General features: G+C 41.4%; 1 protein-coding gene and 1 long non-coding RNA gene across 2 annotated transcripts in view; one reads left to right on the top strand and one right to left on the bottom strand.

Annotated features, from left to right (window-relative positions):
- Sog (chordin short gastrulation) overlaps window positions 1–10,917 on the bottom strand; it is a 136,073-nt gene extending 125,156 nt beyond the window's left edge. Inside the window, exon 1 of the mRNA XM_076314900.1 lies at window positions 10,550–10,917. The gene's annotated coding sequence lies outside the window, so the exon portion shown is untranslated. The remainder of the gene's footprint in view (window positions 1–10,549) is intronic.
- On the top strand, window positions 9,426–11,306 carry LOC143148508 (uncharacterized). The gene is made up of 2 exons (XR_012992494.1): window positions 9,426–9,639; window positions 10,147–11,306. It is a non-coding gene; the product is annotated as an uncharacterized LOC143148508 (long non-coding RNA).
- The last annotated feature ends 1,663 nt before the right edge of the window (window positions 11,307–12,969 follow it).

Here is a 12,969-nt window from a genome sequence, read left to right as displayed (position 1 = left end):
AACTGTAAAGTAGAAATTTGTGAATCTTATCTCCTATTAAATCATTCAAATAGTCCCTTTGATCTAGACTCGTTCCATCGCGAACTGTAAAACGCGTTTTTGAGGTTACTGTCAAGAGTTTCCTATCGGTATGTTTCACACAGCGGTGACGAATATAATTGCACGTGATTGTGTTTTTATTCATTAGTGCGACACGCATGGTAAACGACTCTTGACTTTTACATCATTGTCCAGGGATTCTTGGAAATTAACCTGCGAAACTAATTACCGCGCAACAAGGCGAACTGTTCACGCGGCACTGATCTACCGCAGGATTGTAGTGCTACCAACTGACCAGTACTACCAACTCACCGAATCGGTCGGTATCCCCCACAGCTTTTTGCAACGAGGCGTCGAAAATTTATTACCAACGACGTGTTGCAACGGGGACCCGATAAGTAGATAGAGAACGACCGCATAACGATGCGCCACGGACAAAGAATTTACAGCCAATTACGTGCTTCCGACGGCGTAGAAACGCTTGCATCAGGACACGATTAATTAACTGTTCGAGTGGAACGCCGGTGAAAGCTGCCGATCATAACAAGCTGACGTTTACGAGGGGTCCGTCGAATCCTTTTTGTTCGCCGATAACGTTTCAGAACACGGTTCGCGCGAGCGATGCCTATGCGCGTCGGTTCGTGGGACAGAACCCAACAGCTCCTTCGGGACACTCCCGTAACGGCGGTGCTCGACGCGACAGCCTGTAGCCATGGTTACCAACCGTATCCTTTTCAAGACGGGAAACAACGTACTCACTTCTCACTCATTGGAGCTAAACGCACGTTACTTTTTGAAAAGTAACAAAACAAAAACCGAACGATCTAAACTATTTTTCCGTGTCTGCTATCTATACAAATTTTTATCAGGGGCCAACACATAATGTATTTTTGTTCGGAAAGTCATTTCGTTTTTTTTTTGATGAAAATGAAACACGATTTTTTTTCGAGTGTATAAACATTTTATCAAATTATATATTCTCCATTTTGTAAAACGAAATTACTTTCCGAACAACCCAATACTTTATAATTCGTCGAGTACTTAACGACTAGATTAAAAAATATATTTATCAAAAGATTTAACGGAGCAGTGTACTACCCTAAACGAAGGGGTTTGAAGTTGGCGATATGGTATATTCTTTTCAGGTGATCCACGGGTGGTAATACTATCTGTATCGCACCTAACGTCGACCCAAGTGGTCGGGGGAAGTTAGCGGACCTACGAGACAATTTTCAGGCATATTGCAGGGGCGCCACTGTCGCTGACACTTGTCCGAACGATCGAAACAATGGAATTGCCCACCGTTATCGGAGACAACTCGCGCGCGGTTTTATTGCCAATTCCGCGCAAACTGTACAACCTCGACTACCGGCAGTTAAAACTCGATCCACACGTTGTCCGCGCCAAAGACTTTTATGGCGTATGGCCGGTGGTCGGTCGCATTGCGTTCCCCATAGGCTTTTATAAGCAGCTATAAATTTTCAACAGTGGTCCCGCACTTTTGACGCGCGTTTTATCGTCTTTTCTTCGCGGGAGCGAGCTCGCCTGTCCGCGTCGAATCGCATAAGACAACACGATCACCGATCTTGCATTCGCGTTTATTGGCCGGCTCAAGGAGCTATAGAAAGCGCAGATTCCAGAGCCCTGCAATTTAATCTAAGCTACTTTATTCCATGTAGTTCGCTCAGCAGTCCGATTGGAATCTTTGTTCAATCTACCGGTACCTGTTGCAACCAAATCGCCAACAATACCAATACCACGGAAAGTGCGTTCAAGGATTGTACCCTGTACTTTGGTATATTACGTTTCAGCTTGATCTCGCAATTCGGGACTACCACCGTGACGATTTCAATCTCGATTGGTTCGACCGAGTGACCTAACCCAAACACTTTGTCAACCGTGAGCTTTGGAAGGGATTGGGGAGTATTTAACTCTATAACCTCATTCTACAGACTACCGGGGTTACTATTCCACGGATGAATCCTTCCAAGTCATCCTGTAGTTCTCAGTAGTAGTCAACTGTTAGATATACGTGCACGGACGCTATCTTCCAACAGCCATTTCAATATGGCCGACCTACAGACCATTTACCTAGTACCATCCGTAGGGGGAATGTGGTATCGAAAAATTTTTGTGCCGTCGAAGGCTGACTACGTCTGACACAATACAGTACGTAATTCTTACTAGAGACAAACCACCCAACCCCTGAAATTTTCGTTCACCTTCTATTTCCTAGATCAATATACACCCGCCTAGGAGGGCGAAAATAAACGTTGGAACTTTCGTTTCATCAAGAAGAGAATGCTCGCGAAGTCTACTTCGTCGATAATCCTTCGTTCGTTGGCAACGAACGAATGCCACTCGGTACGTAACTTTTATTCGGTCGTTCCGAGTAAAGTGCGCCCGACACTGGCTGCCGGGTTAGCATCCACCGAGGGGCGTGCGCGCGCAGGTTGTACTTTTCGTCAGGCGCGCGCAAGTGGCCCCGGCCCGACGTTCTTAATGTTCACACCGCGGATAACGTTCCGCGGTGTAAGTCACTCGGTGCGTACGCGGGAAATTTACATAAACACGCGCACACCGGCTAAAACGCATTCGACATAAACCACGGGGGAAGGATCGACCGGTCGGTCGTGCGCAATATAACGGCCGGGAGCGTGTGGGACGAATAATGCCTCGGCGCTACGTACAGTCGGACGCAGCAATGGCCGATTTTAGACACCGTTTCGCGAACGCTCGTCGTAACTCACCACGGTTTCGTTATTGGGTATTTTCATACGGAACCACGCCGCGATAAATGTTCTATTTATACATCAACACGGGGACCGTGTTGTCCGGTCGTCCGCCACGGATCGGAATCCTTCTGCCCTCTAACGAGGGGAAGTACACGTCCGGGCAGGGATCTTCGCGAGCGTTGCGTCATTCGTGTTTTTTCGTGCAAATTACCCAGACGATTCCACGGTCTTTCATGTTTGCGCAATCAACCCTTTCGCTCCGGCGGGCGTATATACACGCCCTCGAAGAATGACCATTCATGTACGAAGAGCGTATATATACGTTCGTACAATATATACTTTTATTTCATACTTCACACGAGATATTTTTGTTAATCGAGTATCTGGCATGAAAAATGCCTCGAATGAAAAAAAAAATCAATTTTGAAAATGTGTCGTCTGTAGTAAACGCGGAAATAGTCACGAGTCAAGGTACTATTGTTCACAATGCGATGTTGGCTTATGCGTGGTTCCATGCTTTGAACTTTATCATACGAAACTTGATTATTAATATTGTATTTCGCTTTAAATACTTTAGTAATTTTGTTATATTGTATTCAAAAATATTACACGAGCATTATAATATAATATATAAAAAAATAAATTACTATTATAAAGTTTCATATTTTATAAAGTAAAATGATATTACCAAATATAATGAATATCATTGTGAAATTTCGAGAACAAGAAACGACTTCTACTTATTTCGTAGCATTCCGTACCTCGGTAATGTGCTCCATTCACAACTATCGCATTTTGTCACAAGCTCTCCGACAGGGTTAATTTCTTATTTTCTTCCACGAATCCTTCTCCGGTTTTTCAAATCCTTCATTTTCCGCTTCTTTGGCAGATGTCTTGTAGGGAGATGAAGTAACAAATGCGGTCACCGAATTAAGATTTTTAGGTCAGACGCGGGCGAGCGATTCTTGCCGCGCGATCGCACGTCTGTCTTCGTTGTTTGGAAAAACAAGGGAAGATATACGATCGCGCGTCGAAAAACCGTTCCACCGCGTGTTCTGTACGAAACCAAGGGGCAGCAAGCTTGTTAAAAAAAGACGTTTCTGGAAACCGGTCCACTATATACGAAAAACAACAGAATACTTACCAAGACGTACAATAACACAATTATGGCGTTCTTTTAAGCGGTTAAAATTTGCAAAATGGAGTTTTCCAAAATGGAGAATATATAATTTAATAAAATGTTTATACACTCTGAAAAAATCGTGTTTCATTCTCACCAAAAAAAAAACGAAATGACTTTCCGTACCACCCAGTACAATATTTTTTACTTCGAGCAGAACAATAAATCGACCGTCTTGCCTATGAACAATGGCAACGACCCTTTGTTTTATCCCTTCTGAGTCATCCGTGATAAAATTTCAAAAATATCGATATTCTCCGCTAGATAGCGCTCGTCTATAGTGGAGTTCCCCTAATTGAAGTTACATAGGACCACACCGGACATCTTTGCACTTTACAACAGTGCAGAGACTTGTTTCGCGTTAAATCTATACTGTCTCTCTGGAGAGAATGCATACGAACGAAATTCGTATTTAACGATCAGAATTTTCGTAAAAGGTTACTATTACGTTATCGGTTAATTTTGCATTCCATAAACCAACTCATTGTAATTTATTGACAAAGAGATAGTTTCTCGTCGCGTCGAGATCCCTCGTAGGCATTCTTTGCAACTGCTCGCAGTACATCACAGATTCGAGGATCAATATCTCGAAAACTGCTCGAGCTACGAGGCTCAAAATTCACGCGGGTAGGTTTCGCGAGAACCTCGATAAATGCTTCGAATTTGAGAGAGATCGGTGAGCCAACCCTTTCCCCTTCTTCGTCGATCAACCCTTTGGACTCGAGAGTTTTCGATCTGGAAAAACTTCGTAGTTTGGAATTCAAATTGGAATTTAAATATCACGTTCTTCTGGAGCGTAAACGCACGTATACGAAATATATAAAAATGTTCCATTCCAGATTAATTTCACGACTTAAAGAATTTTCGAGTGCAAAGGGTGAATACGCACTGATGAAAATAAGCGTTTCGAATACAGTTCGGGTATATATTGGGTTGTTCGTGGAAAGTCGTTTCGTTTTTTTTTTTTTTTTGGTAAAAACACGATTTTTTTCGAGCGTATAAACATTTGATTAAATTATACATTCTCCGTTTTGGAAAACGAAACGATTTTCCGAACAACCCAATATTAGTGTCCCCGCGTACGGCTCCGTTCTAATTTGCTCCGGTCGCGCTCGATTTCTGTCGCTTTATCAGTCCCGCGGCTCCCTCGATAAACGGAGACGCTTGACACGCGGCCGGAAAAACGCAAAATGCGAGTTAAGGGGGCGGGGGCCGCGATAACGTCAAGACCGTTCCCGAGCCGAGAATAGAAATCGATATTAAAATTAACCGCAGTAGGCCGCGACTGATTACGACATCGATGAACGATCTCGCTTTTCGATTTTCGCGGAGAGAATTCAATTCGAGGCTCGCTCGATTCGACTCGATCGATAAAAAGAAACGTTCCCGTAACCCGGTACCGATTATTTTCATTTTTCCTCGCAACTCGAACCGAAATCGATATGATACAATACTTTTGAAAATGTGATTTCTCGATACTGGATGAAAAGAAAAAAAAAAGAACAACAAATTTGTTTCTGGAAATTTAACATTCTAGTATCCGAGATACAGGCTTGGTACAATTTACTCGAGCTCGTGTTCCCGTGAACCATAATCTACGCGTGTTATTGTTAGGAGCGCACTAGAGCCCACTTCTGAGTTATTCTCTCGTCCGATAGCATTGGTTATCTTTCGGAACAGTACATAAATATGAAATACGCGTAATGTAAATAAAGTGTTCTTAACGTATGCGCATAATCGATCCAAGTACACACCCTGAGCATTGATCCAGGTCCACGGAGTAAACTGCTCTAAGCGGAGTGGAAACATTCGCCCTCCTGCGTTCACGAATATACGTTCCTCCGGATCTATTAGTCCACGCCCGTGGCATTATGCGTGCTCGGATATTCGTGTACGCCCCGACTCGGATGAGATTATGGTACGCGTAGGCTACGATCGGAACGCCTGGAGCTTTGCGTTTCGAATTAAACGTCGATGAATCCTTTAACGTAAACGGTACGAGGAATCAGTAACTGACCGGTAAACGGTCGGAAGTGGGTGCATTTTTCTGTGTACGAATGCATTTTTGCATAAGTTGCATTCTTTCATGTACGAATAGTTCCTAATTTAAACGTAGAACGTGGAAAGACTCTGGAGATAATTACAGGATTACACTACTGGACGCATTGTTGTTTATACAAGGAAAAATATGAATACTGTGTCTTTTATTGAGTAAAATTAGTATCAATTGGTAATACGGTTGAAAATGTTGCCACAAAATACTTGTAGGGAATTTTTAATTGAAAAGAGAATTAAATTGAATTTAATTGAAACCGATACAAATGATTTCTTCCCCTTATCGAATTCTTTTATTTCTATCTGCAAAAAGCTATCAAAAATTTGTCGACAAAAATTTTTACCTCCGATAATTTTTAAGATAGCATTAGAGGGTGAAACATTGGGTAGTAATTTCACCGCCTTGAACTCGAGGTCTACAGATCTGCAAAGTTTCGTGAAAACCGATGGGAAGAGGTACTCGGTGCAACGACAAAGTGCATCGTTCCTAGCAAAAAATATTATATTTGGTAAATTACATGGTATATACATAAATCAAAAAAAATTATGAGTAAATAAATAGCCTTCCCTGGATTTCTAATATAAATTTTGTAACAACGCGCAAAAATGTGAAAGACAAATACCTTGTATCGTACGAAAAATATTCGAATTACAATCCACCGGCCGTTCGATTCCCTCGAGCGTGCAAATATTCGAGCGCGAAAGAATTCGTCGAGTAGTCCATGCGGTCCTATGCTCTACGAGGATCGCTCTACCCCCTCCCCCCACCACGCCGTTGTCGAGAGTCCCCATTTGCCAGTTTACCGCGCTCCATGAAGCTCCGGCATCCCCGTCGACCGATCGGTTTCGAGTTATCTCTCCCCTCTCCTTCCCCCCGCGGCGTCACCCCACCGCCGGACGCGACAACCGCACGAAAACTGTTCGCGCCTTCGCGAACGAAATTTACTTCGTCATCGGGGCGCGTACATCCGAGCCCGACAGCCAATATCACTAAATTCGCACGGCGCGACGTGAATTACGCGACTGTAAAATAAATCACGCGCCAGGCATGCGGCGCTCGAACCGTACCGGTAAATCACGAGGGTTAGAGGGTTTCGCGACGTATCACTCGCGAAAATGCTATCGAACTCGTAAACCCACTTCCGCTACTCCGTGCGTTCACGAATACACCCGCCCCGAGAATCGAGTGGAACGCGCGTATGCGGTGCCGGCGTGTTATTTCGGTCGTACGATTCCCGTACCGAGGTAAGTGGAAAATCGAAGAGAGAAAAAAAAAAAACCAGCCTCGCGTCCCCGCTATCGTCGATTTTCATCGCGGTAAACGCGAAATGTCAAAGGGCGACCTCACCGTTTAAACGGCACGCGAAAACACACATACGTATACGTAATATTTCTCGCCGTCTGGACGACGACTTGCATTAATCGGATTTGCATGAGCGGCAATCAAGGCGTCAATTAATGGCTGAATTATGCGGCATTCCTGTACGCGTACGGATTTACCTGCATCGCGGGCGAGAGAACAGCGATTCTGGGCTCGCGTTCTAAGCGCGACTAATTCAGTCTTGTATTCCTTAGGGTCGGTTCCCACCGGCGTACAAGGGGCGCGTCGCGAGTAACGTTATCGCATTGTTCTCGGTCGAGAGTGGTTGCACGGTTCTCGAGAACGTTGAATACTGGAATGCGTTTTCAGAGTGTAGGTATTTATTGGATGCTCGATCGGTGCACGAAATATTCGAATACTCGAGTATCGCAATAGTTTAGAAATTCCTGGGAATATAACTTACGACGTAGTGGAAAAACCCCGAAGAGGTGCGAGAGCGAATACGAGTAATAGAAAAAGGGACAACATAAAAAAAGAGAAGAAACTACCTACGTAGAAAAAACATCGAACGACTCAAATACGAGCAAGTTTTTTTCTAAGGATGCTCGAGGACCCATTGGCGTAACGAGCGATTATAATACTTTTCTTCTTTCTTCTTTTTTCATCGGTGTAACTGTCGTTTCTTTCCACATTTATTTCGTAATTCTACTTGATCCTTCTTTTGTATCCGGTATATAACAAAAATACATTCTTTCGTTAAATAAAAATGAATTTTTGTTATATTGTATGCATGATCGAATATTTTTGAAGGGTAGTGTGCGCTGTAATATTCGTTTCGAGTAAAATGTACCCAGGTTCGTATTGTGAGTGTGAACGTGGCGCGATCGTTGCATTTCTAGAGGGCTAGTAGGAATCGAGCTTTATGTAGCACACCACCCACACACGCATGTGCTCATACCGTTGTCGCCGTGCGAGCGCGTCGCGCTTCAACGTTTCACGGCGTATACGCGCGTCGACAGATGGGAATGTTGGCGCCATTCTCATAGCGTTATGCGTATGCGCGTCTATGCATGGCACAATCGAACAATGATGCGGCAAGTCGAATTTCGTTTGCGACTCGACGACTGTGCACCATTGTAAATCTGATAGAGATTTGAGACGTCGAGAGTACAACACCGTGCCGGTTGTTATTATTCCGAGTTGAAGTTAAGAAACAATTCCCGTTTCCTTTTGGGAAAACAGGCCAGTGAAAACTTCTGTCGTTTATTTTCATTGTATCGATTAGAAAAAGCGTAATTTTTTCCTAGTCTTAGTTGGAGCACAAACATATTCTTCGAGACGTACTTTTGAAAAAAAAAAGAAAGTGTAATTTCTATTTCCTAAAATTATTTCTTTACCATTGCTTCGAAAAATGAATAACTTAGAGTTTATGTTTGAAACACCGTGTATATACTAATGTTCAAGGTATACATTATGGTGGACCCTTGACAATACGAACGAAACTATAGTAATTTTGAAAATGTTGAATATATTGACTTTAAAAAAAAATTCCTAATCCGTCGTATTCGTTTCTTCGAACATATTGAATTATGTCTGGAACATTTTCTCGTATCGTCGAAGCTGAGAGAGTTACTCGTTCCGTTTCGAGTGGACCACCCTATACGTGGGTGGTATCAAGTCGCGCGAAACCCAATTTAAAATAATCTCATCGTGAAATTTGTTTTACGTGAAGTTGACGCGGTTCTCGACGAACCCTCTAAAATTCTAATATGGGCCATTCCAGGATCCACCCCTTCGGAATTTCGCCTTGCCCGCAGCAACAACAATCTGGCCTCGGACTTGTAATAATATTTTCCCAATGTCCGAGGGAAATTGATAACCGCGCCACGTCGAAGGGAAAACACAGACGGCCGTGTAAACTCAAACAGTTTATCGTACGGTGCACAGAAGCCACCCGTATGCGCGTGCGCGTCGAGTCGAGAATTTTCGAGAGCACATTTTTGGCAACGTCATCCCGCGAGGACAAAATGGGTGCGCGTCCGTCGGCATTCACATGTGTCGACCGCGGTGAGAAAAAATCATAGCGTTATGCCCGACGCGAGATGCATCGTTCTCGTTAAAGCTTTCGCGCGAAGGCCGTCGAAACTTCTTCGACGCGGTCTAAATATAAGGCTCCGCCAATAACAACGATTGCACGCGCCGACAGATTTTTATATTCGACGATGGTGGAGCCGTTTCAGGAGTGTTTCTCGTCGCGTCGAAGGAAAGTCGAGACTTTTAAGACTCTTCACGCTCGACGGACAAAATAAGTGAGGAAACTTTACGATCCCGTCGGATATAAACACGAATACTTGTAGTTTATCTGTTTTCTTCTTTTTATTTATTTATTTATTCAATTTAACGACTTTATTCGCCATAACGAGGAACAAAAAATACCTGTCCAAGTACAAAGAAATACGACATATAATAATAGAAGGAAGAGAGAGTGCAACGTTAAAGGTAGAAGTTCGGCGAATTTGCAACCTAACCTCAGATCAAAGCACGTGCTTTGAAAGCTTTGTATCTTGCGACTGTGCCGGCTATTTATTTCGATTCTTTCAATTTCTCGGAATAATTTATAATTTTTGTTAGACAGCGTGCCTAAACACGTCCTTAAATTGTTTTATAGGCCCTCTGTCAATAAGTATAGTCAATATTTCGCAGTTAGGAACATACAAGTTTCATGAAAACGACAGAAATATTACGAAATATCAATAATCTGTTCTATGTTAGCACACATTACGAATTTGTAAACCTCGTTGCACTATTTTCTACAGATATCTAGATAATCTATATAAAGGATGTGTATCCTTCGAGATAAAAATGATTGATACGTAACACGTCGTAATAATCGCGCAAGGTGTGAAGCAGTATGAGCACTGAATGTTTATGCTACAAGTGACAGGCTTCCCGACGGCGTTTCAACATAATGACAAAAAAACTAATACATAAACGTCACCAGGGCAAAAATGGGTCGTATTCTACGTTTACTTTCCAATCTACGGGTATATTTATGCTGGATGTAAAAAAATTCGACCAAAAAATTCATATACCGTCTCGTGAATGACGGCACGTATCTGTATACACACGTGATAACCTCGAGTGGTTGAGCGACAGTGTCAAGAAGTACATACGTTACCGTGCGAGCAATTACCATTTCGCGAAGGATATTGCGCTTACCTTGCTGTCCACAAGCGGCGAACCCTTCGCTTCGCTATTTGTTATTCGGCGATCAACGGTTTACGTCGAGGTTGTGAAAAGACGCGCGATCCGAAAGGCCGCGATGACGAGTACCGAACGCTTCGTTATTGCCGACGAGAAGATGCCTGGCGCCGTCTGCGAAGCATATCTATCACAAACAGCTTCGTCTGACATTCAATACGTGATCGTTACTCTCTCGCAGGTTGTTAATAATTCTAAAAATACGAGGGGCACCAGCATCGCGTCGTTTCACAAGCCACATCCACATCGCGACCGGCATACGGACGCGCGGGAACCATAAGCGTGATGGATAGGAAGTACTGTTGAATAGATACGAATGACGAGTGGACCCCATTTGATCGATAGCGCCATCTTTTTTTCGTAATTGTAGTTTCTGAAGAAAGAAAAAGCGCAGTGGTTCGTTGCCGTATCGATATCATAGTTTCCAATATGAGATCATTCGTCTTTAATCGATACGAAAAAAGGTTAGTTAAGTATAAAGGCAGTCAGTGGTAACATTAACGACGGTATACGGCCTCGATTAATTTTACGAGGTGATAATAGAATTTACTTCACAATACTGCATTGTATTACACGGTTGGCGGAATAACAAAGAGTTATCAGAAGTATGTAGATTTTATTTTTATATGTTCTACCATCTATTTCCTCATTCTGATTGTGATTTTAATATTAACATAGAGTAATTACCATTTCGCCATATAGAATATCTCTAACACAAAATTGTTCAAAGGAACAATAAACAAAAATGTTTTTATAGAAACATCATACCATTTTTTGCCTTTCTTAGGAAAAACTTTCTCTACGTTCTAACGTTTACTTTGCTTATAGTGTGTAACAAACTTTGAGGATATTTTTGATTAAAATTTGTATTTCCATTAACCTTTACTTTATGATGTGGATACAAATTTTTTGAAGAAATATGTGATTGGCTTTATACATCGTAAACGTACACCAATAGTCGTTAGACATTCGGGTACGCATATTTTCCCTTCGGTTCAAATCTCTATTCTTTCATTGATTTACTATTGGAAGTTGAGGTTTTTTGCGATCTTAAGAGCATTGATCTTGGGTATTTGAAGATTACATTACCGATATTGTAATTTCCAAGAAAAAAATATTCGAAAAATTTGTACAAATACTTTTATTGTGACATGCGTTACCTTCTTGTATATTCTAAATTAATTATGCAATACGCGAATCTTCCATGTTGCAGCTCTTAGATATGTTCCGTTTTTCAATTTTGTGCTTACAATAAAAATTACTGCATCCAATGGCATACCTGCATATATGTATACTTTCTGTTATTTCGTGTTTTAAAAATTTTTTCTGATCAAGTGATTTCATTCTTTTCGATTATTGGTAAAGTTCATTCTAAATTTTTTTGTAACAAAATATTAAAAATAGTTTGACCGTAATAATTTCCTTTAGGAACTGAATTATGAAAGACATTTTTTAATAACAACTACTTTCAGTCAAGAATTGGAACTTTTGGATAGCTGAATCGATTAAGCAATCGATTCAATTACAGATTAACCTATCATAAATTTTACAATGATTTGTCTGACGTTAAGAATTAATTTTTTTAGTTTTTTATTACATTTGCCTAATTTATTTACCGAACAAACACTCAACGAAACCGGATTTACTCACACGTATAATTCACAGTAATGTTAAATGACAATGCACCGTATTGGGTACTTACTCATACAGCGAAGGTTACGCGCGGGAAAATGTCACGACACTGAGGTCATGCACATAGGAGCGATGTCATGAATGCAATTTATAAGCATTTAACCCATTTATCGTTGTCGCGGCGATAACGCAACATATATGTATAATATGTAAATTCCAATATCGATTCCTGATCGACTGTAATCAATAACCTAATGGTATGAATAATATCCTATGAAGTAATCAGAAGTTTAAGCAAGTCATACTTATACACTAAAACGAATGAAAAAGAAGTGAACGTATAAAATTAATGTTTACAATTCTATAAAGTTTTGTCCTATCTATATATAATGAATGAAACATAAAATATGCAGTTGCTTGTTATATACAGTTTTTTTGTGATTAACTACGAATATTAAATGTCGTAGTATTCATTTTGCTGACAAGATTTATAAAATTTTAGGAAAACAAATATTCAACTCACGACGAAGGCGTCTCATAAGATAACGGGTCATTGACCCGCGTGTCGGTAATAAAACTTTATCGTACACCTTAAATATTACGTTCTTTATTTTTGTTCTGACAGAGCTGGGGAAATAATATCCTCGTTAAAATCCATAATTATCTCTAGTCGTTAAACACACACACACGTTATTAGAAATCGAAAAAAATCTGTCACACACAATCTACTAATAAATCTTTACGCA

The sequence above is a fragment of the Ptiloglossa arizonensis genome, chromosome 6, assembly GCF_051014685.1.
Source record: "Ptiloglossa arizonensis isolate GNS036 chromosome 6, iyPtiAriz1_principal, whole genome shotgun sequence".
NCBI lineage: Eukaryota > Metazoa > Arthropoda > Insecta > Hymenoptera > Colletidae > Ptiloglossa > Ptiloglossa arizonensis.
Note: the sequence above shows the minus strand (reverse complement) of the source record. Positions and strands in the feature narration are given on the sequence as shown.